This window comes from Etheostoma cragini, chromosome 18 (genome assembly GCF_013103735.1).
Source record: "Etheostoma cragini isolate CJK2018 chromosome 18, CSU_Ecrag_1.0, whole genome shotgun sequence".
Classification (NCBI taxonomy): domain Eukaryota; kingdom Metazoa; phylum Chordata; class Actinopteri; order Perciformes; family Percidae; genus Etheostoma; species Etheostoma cragini.
Window position 1 is genome coordinate 13,631,863 of NC_048424.1, and position 13,241 is coordinate 13,645,103.

Here is a 13,241-nt window from a genome sequence, read left to right on the forward strand (position 1 = left end):
GTAACATCCTACAATCTTTTGTATCTGTGTAATGTTATTGAATGAAATGCAACTAATTCTGAAGAATGTAACCGTAGCGGATGCATCTTAGAAATAATCTAATTTTATTAGAAAATAAACATGTAAATGTTCCTGAAGTTTAAAGAAATGTCTGATTTTCTGTTCTCCATTCCTCTGTTTGTGTGTGCACACTCTACTGGCCTGCTGTGCTGCTCTGCTGGATCCATGCTACTCTACTAATGGTGAGTTCACTAAAACACACCCTACATGCTGCAAAATGGATTATTTCTGCTATTGACAGTTTTTGTGATAACATATTTTAATTACGATTATTAGTAGCCTATTAAACTTACTCAACTATCTCTTATAGTTGTTTGTATTTCTATACATTGATGTTGTTCTTATGTGGTTGTTAACTCCTCCTCTTTGTAGATGTGAAATCTTCACGTTGCCTTACGCTATAAGCCAATTACTTGAGCTTCTGTAATCTGAGGGTGTTGGTGTATACAGTAGTTAATGTGTGTGTGTGTGTGTGTGTGTGTGTGTGTGTGTGTGTGTGTGTGTGTGTGTGAGAGAGAGAGATAGAGAGAATATGTTGAAGAAAGAGAGTAACTGAGTGTCGAACAAGTATATCAACACAATCAAATAATCAATGATTGTGTCCATCATCATCAAAGATTTTAAGTGTGAATTTTTAACAGATGATTATCAGTTGCTATTTTTTTAACAATTTTATACTTTGTACATATATTTTCCTTGGTGCTCAGAAAATAAAACCCACCTGTGCTGTGATTTACAAAACACCAATTATCAATATTCATATTACTGAACTGCATTGGTTCTCAAATGCAAGGGTTGTACATTATCCGTAAATGTGTCTATTTGCTTTTTATTTTTATTTCTGAACTGGCTGAGAAAAAAATGGTTAGCAAAGTCAAAGCAAAGGAGATGAGTTTCATCAACTTCTATCTATAAATTATATAAGTGAAGTTGAAAAAAGCTCGAAAAAAGGGCAAAGATACACAAATTTTCCATTAAAAACTAAACTAAAAATAAAAAAGTTTATTCACCTTTTCAATTGGAACAACCGTGATCTAAAAATTCTGAATTTAAATTTTTTAGAAAAAATAAAATAAAAACAATGATCACCATATTGCAGTGATGCTATTTGTCCTCTAGAGGGAGCTGCCACGTTAGCACTGCCACATCTGCACCGAACGTCCCTCCCTACGCGAATGGACAGTGCGGGCCACCAATCACATCTCAGGATTTAACACAGTGACATATCTGTGCCAATGAGAGACCGCTAAAAGATGTTTTTCACTGTATGGGGCGGGTCTGCTTTGAGCCCTAGCCAGATTTTCGGTGTGTAGTGGAGATTTTGGAGGCTGAGAGAGTGGGACTTACGGTATTTTTTGGAGGAGAACACAGTGAGAGGCCACGTTTTGGAAAAGTTTCCCACACTCATCGTTGAAAATCATAACAGGTAACGTTTGATTTCACCACCTTTTAAATCACGTGATTTAACGCTATACATTGGCGACTGCGGCTCCAATGCCTTTTGGGTATCTAGCGTTTTTAATGTCGATTTTGTTGCCGTGTGTTGCTAGGTGTTACGTTAGGTGCACAACCTGCACTAAAAACCCCAGTAACCTGAAGCAGTTTTCGAAATGGTCACGCAAACCGCACACTGCCCAATTAAATCTGTTATGTGGAGTCGCAGTCATACCTTCGATATAAGGCTTTTCATGGCGACTATCTTCTTTGCATCATCTAAACTACTTTTGATTCTAAACTAATGTTACTTTCATGTCCCGCTTCATCTCGCCCGGATGGGTTTTATGTGGTTAGCATGAGAGGTTTCGTGGGGACACTTAACGTTAGATTAGGTAAAACCACCGTAAATTAAATTTTTACGTAATATCCATTTTCTTAATGAATAGACCCCGGTACGTTGCTGTTGGTGTTGGTGTGTGTATTTCCTGGTGTAACTAGGTGAATCCTACCGCTATGTCACGTTAACGGCGAGTTAACGTTGGCGGTTTCTTCTTCTAATCATGCTAACGCACTCGCTACGTTTGACCGTTCAGACATCCGTCATAGTTTTTGTGGGACAACTCATGAAACGCTGAGGTAACAAGTAACGTTAATAGCTGGTTGTTTTGAAGTTATCAAGCTTTTGAGAACAACTACAATATTTAATTTAAAAGACGTTTTTCTGTCGTTGTCGTGTGTCCGTGTCCTTGTGTAAACGCTGCGCTTCCTGTTTTAGCAGTAACGTTAGCAACACTGGGACACGTTTTACTGTTATAAAGGCAGTCGTTTCATTTTTGTTTCTGGAAAGTGGTCCACACAGATGTCTAGGAAAGACAGTCCCATTTGGCTACTGAATTCCAAAGGGTTTATGTCCCTGGTGGGACAGTGGCAACCGAGATATTCAGAGCATCCACCCGAATTAGGAATTAACAGTATTTGTGGAATGGTGTTACCCATTAACATTTAGTCTGTTGTGTACCTTATTGATTATTTCAAAGATACTAAAAAGGTTGAGCACATCCCATACCAATTTATCAGAGCCAAACCCGATGTGGTAAAGCCTTTAGTTTGACTATAATCCAGAAAAATTGGTATTTAATTTCTAAACCTGTTTTACTTGATAAGTGGCTAAAATTGGCTCTAATTCGACCATGTAACTAGAAGATGATGTTAACCCTTAACCATACCATGTGTGGAACAGTTCTGCAGGAAAGTATGGATTTTATAATCTAGTTAAGAATTGTTTCAATTTTGATATGTCTACCTTTGCACCTCCACAGTTTCTGTCATACTCTTACCTCTATTTGTCTGCAGACAGAACTGTGTGTACTTAACGTGTGTATATGTATTTTCCAGAAAGAGTATCAGAAGTCATGCTTTGCTTGACAGATGACATGTTTTCTAATAGTTCACAGGCAAATAAGCGGTCTGACAGACACACTGGACTGAGCTTGGATTGTGATGACGTGTCAGAAGTCCTTGGCAATTGGCAAACATATCTATTACATCAAAATGATTCAATTTTGAGGAACTAAATCAACGTATGTATGCTGCCATAGTCAGATTTAATGCAGCGTGTGTCCAATTACTCATTATTTTAATCAGCACAACTCGGCTCTGGCGCCTCCTCTGAGGGAAAGGAAGGTAGGTTAGACAGAAATGGAGGACATCAGGGCAGGGACAATGTCATCTGCAGTGGTGATGGATGTGGGACTTTGGAACTAGGAACATGTCTATTAATACTTTATTGATGTCATTGCATTGGGTTGTTTTTTGTGAAAAATTAATATAAAAAAAATATATACACATAACTGATTTTTTCCGCTCCATGATAACTCATCTTTATTTTTACCACCTAAACCTCTCTAAGAGCCCAGTGCAAACCCTGCGGAAATGAACAAGTTACATAACAGAGTCATCATCCATCCATCTAGCCAAACAGCCAGCCAGCTACAGTACATTAATGAAAGAGTGCCAGGCGCCCTCTCTGCAAAGTCGTAACAGCAGTTGAACATTGCATGCTTCACAAAGGTATTATTTTCTGCAGTGATATTGTGTTACAGGTGTTCAGGTTGTTTAGCACAGTGACACATGTAGGGGCGTTTGGAATCAAGAACAAGAAAATCCACCTAATGTAGGTTAAAGTTATCATGATGCGTATAAAATAATATGCATAGGAACATTTTCTACTCGGTTCAAGGTAAACGTTTTTAAAATCTCAATTAGGGAAATTTGGGTGGTCAAGATGAGGATACACAAAACAGCCGTCATGAAAATAGATATGAAACAAATATTCAATATTCAACATAGCGTAAGCAGGAAGGACTCTTGGTTTGGTGAGTTATTAGGGAAATCCAGAAGTGAGCATGTCTGTCACTGTGTGTACAGTCTATCTATAAGCATCAGCGCCATGTCCAATCTCAGAGTCTCAGGACGTGCAGAACAGTGGCCGCTCTGTCTAACCCACTAATGAGAAGCCTTAATTGGGTGTTCTGGTGGGAGAATCTGCTCATTAAAGGAAGCTGGAACTAAGTCTGGGTTAGCTATGTGTGCATGATTTTTTTTTTTTTCCTCCTCCCTCTCAATACCGCATTTGTTGGGCAAAACCTTGTAGTTTTTGGTCATTTTGGCATCCGTGTATTTTATGGAAATATTTTATATGTATTTACATTGGCTTGGTTCTTTCCATTATCACAAAACGTAGGTGTCAGAGCTCTAGAAATTGAATCAGAAGAATTGGTAAAATCTTGGAAACAGGCGTCGGCTATTATAATTTGTCTCCTGTAGGTATCCAGCTTGCGCTGTGGAAGAAACAACTAAGGGGACAGTACAACTGAGTCATGCTTCTTTTATGTTCAAAATTGAAAACTTTGATTTGTTGTCACACTGCCGCATTGGTTTAAGGAAAACTCAATAATGCACATACAGTACTCTGTACTTGTTTTTGTTTCTCACTCTCGAATGGGTGCAAGGGCAGGTTGGACAGACACAGGGAGACAAAAACAGGAAACTAGAGAAAGAAAAGGATAAAGGTGGGAATACGGACAGCAGAGAGGAAGTTAGAAGAGTTGGACACAAGAGGAGAACGAGAGACTGAGTGAGAGCGACAGAGAGTGAGAGATATTGCTTAACCATTCGGAAAGGCTTTGGGAACGTGTGTGTGTGTGTGTGTGTGTGTGTGTTCGAGTGTGTGCATGTACTCTGTCGTGTGTGTGTTCGTGTGTGCATGTTGTGTGTGTTTGTGTTTTCATCCTGACCCAGTCGGTTCAACAGGAGCAACACATGTCACATCAACTCAGACACAGCGATAGCCCCTCTGTCACATGGGATTGAGTACTGACTGTTTTTAGAAAAGAAGCATATAGAGAAACTTAATTCTCCTTGAGGCTGGCACACGTTTCCTTCTGAACGAGATTGATTACAGTGTGGATTATTATCTTCATCTTCTTGTCTATCAAGGTGCCTTAACACTGTAAGTCCAAATCAAATTTCAAAGCATTCATTTTCACCTCACAACAATTACTAAAGGGGGACATATTTTACAGTGTAGCAGTCGGCCGTGACCGGCGGGTGTTAGCCTCCAGCTTCCAGAGCCGCTCGGCCAGCGGCCACCACCCGACGGGCATTCATGCAGAGAAGATCCGAGCGGCACGGCTGAATGGAAACTGCACTGCAATGTTCGGCTTATTCCAACCACAGAGACAGTGAGGGAAGAACGGCGGGGGAGAGAGGATGAGGGTGGGCAGAGTGAAAGGGGGATAGAGATGTAGAGAACGTGTGTGATGGAGGGGACACAAAGGGAGAGGGAGGGAGTGTAGTTTCTCTGGGTACTTTTGGGCTAAATGCCTCAAAAAAGTAAATGTGATTACTAGAATGTAGATGGCAAAACACTTTATTGTAGCCTTTAAAGTTGAGAATAGATGTTATCCTAACTGTGTTGTGCTAACGAGCTTAATCTAATTAAACAGAATAGAGTTTAGTATGTTTGAGGAGATTAGTCTATTTGTCTAGTTTAACAAGAAGGCCTATTAGAGGAGAATAGAAAATCCTTGTGTTGAAGGGTAACCTTTTACATCAGAGAAGGCTGCATAAAGAGAGGGCTGACTGCCTTCACCAGCAAGTGACCAGCTCTGAAAGAAGCGATAGAATAAAAAACAGAGGGAGAGTGTGGGCCCGTGGCTTTGGCAGTGGGCCAAATACAGTTAAAAACAGATTAATCAGCATAGGGTCACATTCTCCCGGAGAGAGGCAGAGCATGGCAGGACGGGGTGCAGCCTTCATCTTTTAAAGGCCACGTCTTTGTGAGCAACAGGAGGAAATGTTGGCACGCAGGTTTATATCTGCAGGAAAAAAAAGACTAAAGACGGCTTCCAATAACTGTTTAAATCGATCAATCAGTTTGCCGATAAAATGATAGAACACAGTGACACATTTTAAATGTAGTCGTTTACTGATTGGTGACTGAGGGATCCTTTTTTAATAATTTCTTTCATTTAACCATTCATGCGTTAACTTCATTCACCGTGTGTTGACTATTCATTCGTTGGTTCATACATTCGGGCTGTCACACGAGTCGGGACGGGAGGAGGTGGGATATCGGCGCAGAGCGATAAAGTAGAAGGGATGAGGGGAGGAAACGGAAGTGAGAGGAGTGTCTGGGGCAACAGGGTTGAGATGGAGTGCAGACCATCTAACATGTTGTCATTAGTAGCCTTTGAGCAGCTCTGGAGTTTGTAAAACATCTGGGAATGTGTCTGTGAATGCGGGGGGGGGGGCAGAAAGCAGGGTCAATAGACAGTTTTACCCCACAGGTCAAAGAATAGAGAATACCTATTAAAGATAATACCTATTAAATGACAGACGTTAGTTAACTAGGAGAGGGAGGTGTAACTTGGGTTCTGTGTGTGTGTGTGTGTGTGTGTGTGTGTGTGTGTGTGTGTGTGTTCCTTACCCACAAATATTCAGAGAGAACACATGATTGTACGGATGTTTTGCACTCTGTCACTTCCTGTTTTTTTATGTTGACAGGTTCTTAATGAGATACTGTGATGTATGTGTGGCTAAAAATTAGCATTGAAGACAAAGATAGAGATTAACCGAGCAAAACAGGGGGATGTCGGGTTTGAAGTTGCCCTCTTTGCCACACTTCCTGTTTCCTGGTTAGGGGTCAGGGGTCATGTGTCTGGGATTAACTGATACTATGCGCCTAAATAATCTGTCTGGTCATGTCATTGACCAAAGCTGGTTGCTGCAACATATTTCAGATAATGACGTGCGAGGGTCCGGACTTTAGAGGCGACGTGTCCTCACAGTAATTGAGAAAAACAGGATGATGTTCACTAAATGAGGACATTTGATGGTATTCACAAGGGGAATGGCTAATCTTAGACAACGGGGTTAAGGTTAGTAGTTAGAAAATGGTGTGTGCGTGTGTGTGCATGTGTGTGTGCGTGTGTGTGTGCGTGTGTGTGTGTGTGTGTGTGTCTTCTGACATTTCTCCTGACATCGTGACGTGCTTCTCTGATTAATCGCTGGGAAGCTAATATAAGATGCAATCGATCCATCAATCAGCTGCAGAGCTGAATCAAACGGATCCCAATGCCTAATTACTAATTATTAAATATGTGCCCTTAACTGTGGGATGTGCTGCCACCTGTTTAGTTGTTGTGTCCTATTAGTGATATTAGTCTGGATATTGCTTGTTTATTAACAGATTTTGAAAGCTCCCCATCTATCTGTGCCAGAGGAGTAGGATGTTTACTTCGTGTGTATAGACTGGCTTCACCAGGCAGCTGTAACAGTGAGCATCGCTGGCTATGATTGCATTTGTTTTGCCTAAGCACCTGTTGTTACAACCCTCTATGGGACTTACGTTGCCATAGTAACACCACACCCACTGCTACTCTCTGGAGAGACCACGTCAAGCTTTTTTTTTTCACCACAAGTTGCGCTGTCTTTCTTTCTCTTTCACTTGTTCCCTCTTTCTCTCCTCCCAGATAATGCCTGCTTTCTTCCTCTCTTTTTTCCCATCTTTTTCACTACATCTCCCCCCCCCCCCACACACACACACACACACACTGCAAACTGTATCTCTTCTCATGTGCACTTGTGGGACCCACCCATACTTTCTCACACACACACACACACACACACACACACACGCACACGCACTCTCTTGCTCTCACACAATCATTCACACAGACAGGGCTCTTGCGCCTGACTGCTTTAATCGTTGAATAGGGGAGTTTAGCAGCTAACAATAGTCGTTATGAGCTTACCCATTACACACACACACACACACACAAAGAAAGAAAGAGACTTATATCGCTAGAAGATAGAGTTCATAAAAATATCTTGGTATTATTTAATCTAGTTGTTGTAGGCTAATTGCTAGTACATTACTTTTTTTCATCCAACACTTCCCACAAATGTGTTTCACAGTTTTTACCAACATTGCCAAGTTTATTGATAGAATTTGGTTCCACTTTGCAATAAAAGCATTAGCGAAATCGCAAAACATATCATCCATACATATCATAAAAGTGATGAATATTACTTATAGTAGCATAGAGATAAATGCAGCGTCTTGGTGTTGTTGAAGAGTAAAACTCAATTGGTTCTGCCCATAGACCGTATATATTAACGGTCTATGGTTCAGCCATATGGTTTCGCAGCTGACAATAGCAGCTATGAGCTGACGGTAATAATACGGTAACAAAAGTAATGACATAGTATTGGTCATTTAAACACACCTTCTGAGCTGACCAGTCATTTAAGCTTAGCTCAAACTGAAGGCAGCGAAGTGACATAGTTCGTGTCAGTACACGTATTCTTTGAAGGCGGCAAAGTGTTTATCAGGTGTAGCAGGGAGAGATGGACAGAGACTGAGAGGAAGACGAAGGGATGAATGGATAGATAGACAGGCAGGCAGGCAGACAGACACACAAACATACACACAGGGATTATCCTTTGTGTAATCCGCAGTTTGAGGGTCAGAGTGCACTGTAAAGGGACAAGTATGTTCACATTTTTCACACCGTGTGTGTGCCTACATGTGTGTTTGGTATATGTGCATGTGTCCTTGCGTGATAGATGGACAGATCATACAAATGAACAGCTCAGATTAGGATACTTCACTTTCAAAACCAAACTGGGAGTCAGTAACTGTCAGCTGTCGGACCGTGGTGCTCGTTCAGCATTCGGGATGTCCCTGTGCGATCCGCTGGATTGGCGTTTCAATTCATTAGTCTCGGCTGAAGGATGGCACGTCGATTTCCGATGTTTGTTGGAACTCTTTTGCCCTTAGTGTTCACCAGCTGTCAAAAACAACACTTTTAGCTCAATTAAAACACTGAGGTCTGTATCGTCCCTAACCAGCCGAGCTCACAGCATGAAGCGACTGGCCGACTGCGTTTAGGGCGTGTCTAAATCCACTTTTGCTAGTTTGACGGCAGAAAAAAGGGTCCGTGTACTGGGTGCATGGTTCAAAAGGGTTGTACTTAGTGTCTTCATTAATTGATAGTTGGGTTTTGGGTGTAACATGCAATAAACCAATCAGAGTGTCATCTCCCATTCCCTTTGTGTTTGTAACATGGCACATTGCTTTTATGATGGCGGTGTGGATGGTGTGTGTGTGTGTAACAAGCATAGAGTGTGTATGCTGTGCACAAGGCTAGGCGCATTTTACTAACGCACTGTCAATAGAACAATGGAATGTTGCGCTATTGACTTTAGACCTGTTTTTTGTTGGTCAATGGCGCGATCACTTCTGCTCCTTGAATAGCTGGTCTTCCCTGGAAGACCAGCACGCCCGTGGGCGCAGAGATGGGAGCAGGTGCATTTGCTATTTAAACGACATGGGCGCTGGATAGGGGCCTAACTGTTTAACACACAGCCGTGACACAAACAAACTGCAGTTAGTAATATCCACACTGACAGCAAACAGTGCAGCTTCCGGGATACAGGGGCCATTTTGCTTCTTTCAACCATGTTTTACATGTAGCCTACACCCCTGAAGTACTGCTGCTGCTAGTTAAAAGATTGAAGTTTAATATACTGTGTGTGTGTGTGTGTGTGTGTGTGTGTGTGTGTGTGTGTGTGTGTGTGTGTGTGTGTGACATGAGGGTGAAACTACTGTATATGCACATGTGTACACAAATCCCTTGGAAAGATGTGTATGTTATGGTGTAAAACACCTGTTGCTACTTTCACACACAACGTTGGTTAGCCTGGTTTCAGATGTCTTAATCACTGCCCACTTCTCAAATTTGATCAAGCCATTTACAGGTTTGTGTTGAATGAATAGCTATGTGGTTGGAAATGGCATCTCTCCAGAATCTAAACAAGCGGGATGTTTTTGTTGTTCTCTGCCCTTTGGCTTCGTGAATAGTTTATCAAACCCTCCCTCTGGTACGTCGTCCAGTGAATTGGAGGGTTGCGATGTTTATTGTTGTTGCAACTTACTCGCTTAATTGTTCTCAAGGAGGATCCAGTGTTGGAAGCTGAGCAGCTTGGTTTGATGGTGTCTTGAGAATTCACAGTGAACAACGAAATGGCTCGACACAGAACATGGAGCAACTGCGGCTTACACGCGTGACATAGAGGGGACGGATATAAGTATCATTTACAGTCCTGCTGTAAGCTAAGCATCCTGTTCCCCGGTGTGGTGCATCAGCAAGGGTGAGAGGAGGGAGGGGAAAGTAGCTGCTGCAGTTCCTGTAGGTCCAGCAGCATGTAATATCTGCTGTAAATCTGATGTGGTATGAAATGCGTTTAGGCACGGTAATAGTCTCCATTGTCACTTCCACGCTGGTCCACTAATCTGTATTTTTGCTGTGGTAATCTCTTGTCTCCATGGGGATTTATTGTTGTAGGCCATGAATGTCGTTGCCGTGGAAACCAGTTCCTCCCCTCTCTGCCCCCATTCTGCCCCTTAGAGTGCGTTTTCGTTTCATGAGACTGCGAGTTGTCATATCTGCTTCATCAGATAGTATCTGAGCACAAATGCAAAAACCACTAACGCCGGTAAGCTAACTCTGTCTTTTCTCTCCTTTTCTTGCACCTAGTCTTGTGTCTGTCCTTCCATAAACTTTTATCTCTGGGCCACAGGCCAAGGGAGGAAGTTTTTGTTACTCTGACGACAACCCCTAAAACCCAGACAGCAATAAAGTTGTAAGGGAGAGAGCTTAAGTGTTTGTATTTGTGTAATAGGGTGTTTCTTCCCTGGTGTTATTATCTGAAAGGTCTCTGTTTAATTGATTTTTTTATTTTTAGTAATATTTTCTTTCCTTAGAAGATGTAATTAAGAAATATTGCAGGTCAAGAACGTGAGGTAACGTCAGCTCAGTGTGGTAGAGATGCCCTGAGGCATTCTGGATAGTCCATGCTAGTATCCATTAGTAATCTGCCACAGGAGGCATGCACACTGGGTGTGGTCTCTCTCTCTCTCTCTCTCTGTCCTTTCTACTTCCTCCACCCCTCTTTCACCTCTCTCCATCTCTCTTCCTCCAGCACTCTGTTTGCCTGTGCTCTGCCCTCTCTCTCACCCCCCCACCATCTCGTTCTCAGCCCTGTTTCTCTGAGCGATAGTCCCGAGGGAAGCAGACGCTGTGCTCCGAGAGAGAGAGGATGGAAGAGAGAAAATGGCAATGACGGTTTGTAGGGCAGACATTTGCTAAGAGGTGGGAAGTGAAAGAAAAGACAGGCACAGGCAAGACAAAAAGAGTAAAAGAAAGTGGGGACAAAAAGCAGGAAAACGGGAGGCGAGAAGAAGTAAAGAGAAGAGGCAAAAAGGAAAGTCACAGTTAAACAAGAGGGCAACAGAAGCAACGATAGGTAAGGTCATTAGTTGTGTCCATCACTTCATTCAACCATTCATTTGAAGAAACGTAACAAGTGTTAGACGGCTGGATTTAGTATCTTGTGTGTGTCGTACAGCAGTAAAGGCTGAAGGAGCAGTTTGCTGAGGTAAAGATTAAGTCATTGGAAATTCCTGTATAACTTACTTTTTCATCTTTGATGTGACGATCATATGCAGCAGCTGTTTAATGGATTCTTAACAGCAGGTGGAATTTGTGTCACGAAAACATCATATTCTAATCTGATTGAGTTAAGCAAATAATAAGATTAAAGTAATACCAACTAAAACTAAAATAAATACTGATAAGCTGCTTTCAAGAGCAAGTTGCCGGAATATACTGTATGTAAGCTTATGCATAATGAGAAGATGAGGAAAAGAGATACACTAAGTGAGAGAAACAGATGGAGAGAGAGAGAGAAAGAGCATGTAGCCAAACACAGAAATCCCTCGTCTGAATCAACTGGCAGGAGTAGCTGTGTCTGAGTTTTCATCATGAATCTGCAGGCTTTTCTCCTGCCTGTTTGGACAACCAGGGTTACTTGAACGCTGCTAATTGACTGTGAAATAGTCGGAGAAAACAACACGATAGATGGGTTAGTGCTCGCCTCTAGGCAAATGAAGAGATACTTTCATGATGAAACAAGAAAACACATAATGTCTGGAAATGGTCCAACCCCTTTCATAAGGGACATAAGTTTATGACGCAGTTCTGCTGAAAGCATGTTTAACCTCATTAAAAAAACAAAACCCTGCTCTCGTGTTCAAGAATACTGGACTGTGATGACTGTCAGCCCCCCTAACACTGACTTTCATTAGGTGCTATGCAGATGATTTTACTGCCACTAACCATTCTGTGTGTGCATATGTATATGTATGAAGAAGAAGAAAGTACTAATGGCACTGGTATTGTTTATGTAGACTGTGGGAAGAAGAGAGGCAGAGCCAGGGTTTAGGGGGAGATAATGCGAGTGGATTGGAGGGCTTTGAAAGGGAGAGAGGGAGAGAGAGGGAGGGAGGGAGAGGGAGAGAGAGAGACCGAGAGAGACCGTGACGAACATCTTGCAAAAAGCCGCACTCTGATGCCAACTCACACACAGATGCTCTGCTAGCTAGTTCATTGAGAAACAGTGTCTTAGAGGAGTGGGAACTGCACTAAGAAGGTACTAGCAGACCTGGTTTGATGGCTTGACTTCAGGGCTGGACAAATGCAGGAAGAAATTGGCGATGACCCAAATCTATCGTCTCATGCACAGAGTCAAAAATACAGTAAAGTATTTATCTAAAAAATGTATCTAAGTATTGCACATTTAAACACTGTGTTACAGCTCCACTTGGGTCAGTGCCAACAAGGTGGTTCAACATGGGCTAAACTCAGCAGATTCAATAGCATTCATCCTTTCTGAGCCATGCATGTCCATTCAACATTGTGTAGATGTAAAGAAACTTCATTAAGTGAAAACGTTGACCTGCTGGTGGCGCTAGATGGAAAGGAGGGGATCCCCAAAGTCGCTACGATTCATCCTCCGGCCATCAGAAGGGACTGTTGCATATTTCAGGATAATCCATCCAGATGGATTGTTGAGACGGACAGATAGTGCCCTACATCATTACAGCCACACTGGCTAAAAAAAATATTTGTGACCTGATTTCAATTTTTATTCTGTTATGGTTTAATAGAAACCGAAGGACTTCTCTGCTATGTCACTGGGATTCCCTCTTGATAACATATAAGTCAGTTGTATTCAAGTTTTTTTTGTTATCTGCTCAAACACACATACCGGTAATGTAATATAATATTGCCTCCCTGACATTTGCGCACACCTACATACACTTCTTTCTATCCCCC

The 13,241-nt window shown here is 42.0% G+C and overlaps 1 protein-coding gene across 24 annotated transcripts in view; it reads left to right on the forward strand.

Moving 5' to 3' along the window:
* The window catches only part of epb41l2 (erythrocyte membrane protein band 4.1 like 2), a 45,568-nt gene continuing 32,327 nt past the window's right edge, over positions 1 to 13,241 (forward strand). For 20 of the 24 annotated variants that reach the window (XM_034900656.1, XM_034900664.1, XM_034900676.1 and 17 more), the window contains exon 1: positions 1,259 to 1,486. The gene's annotated coding sequence lies outside the window, so the exon portion shown is untranslated. Of the gene's footprint in view, positions 243 to 1,257; positions 1,487 to 8,569; positions 8,817 to 11,117; positions 11,371 to 13,241 lie in introns of those variants that run through there. The other 4 variants (XM_034900657.1, XM_034900674.1, XM_034900658.1 and 1 more) reach the window with 4 other exon arrangements.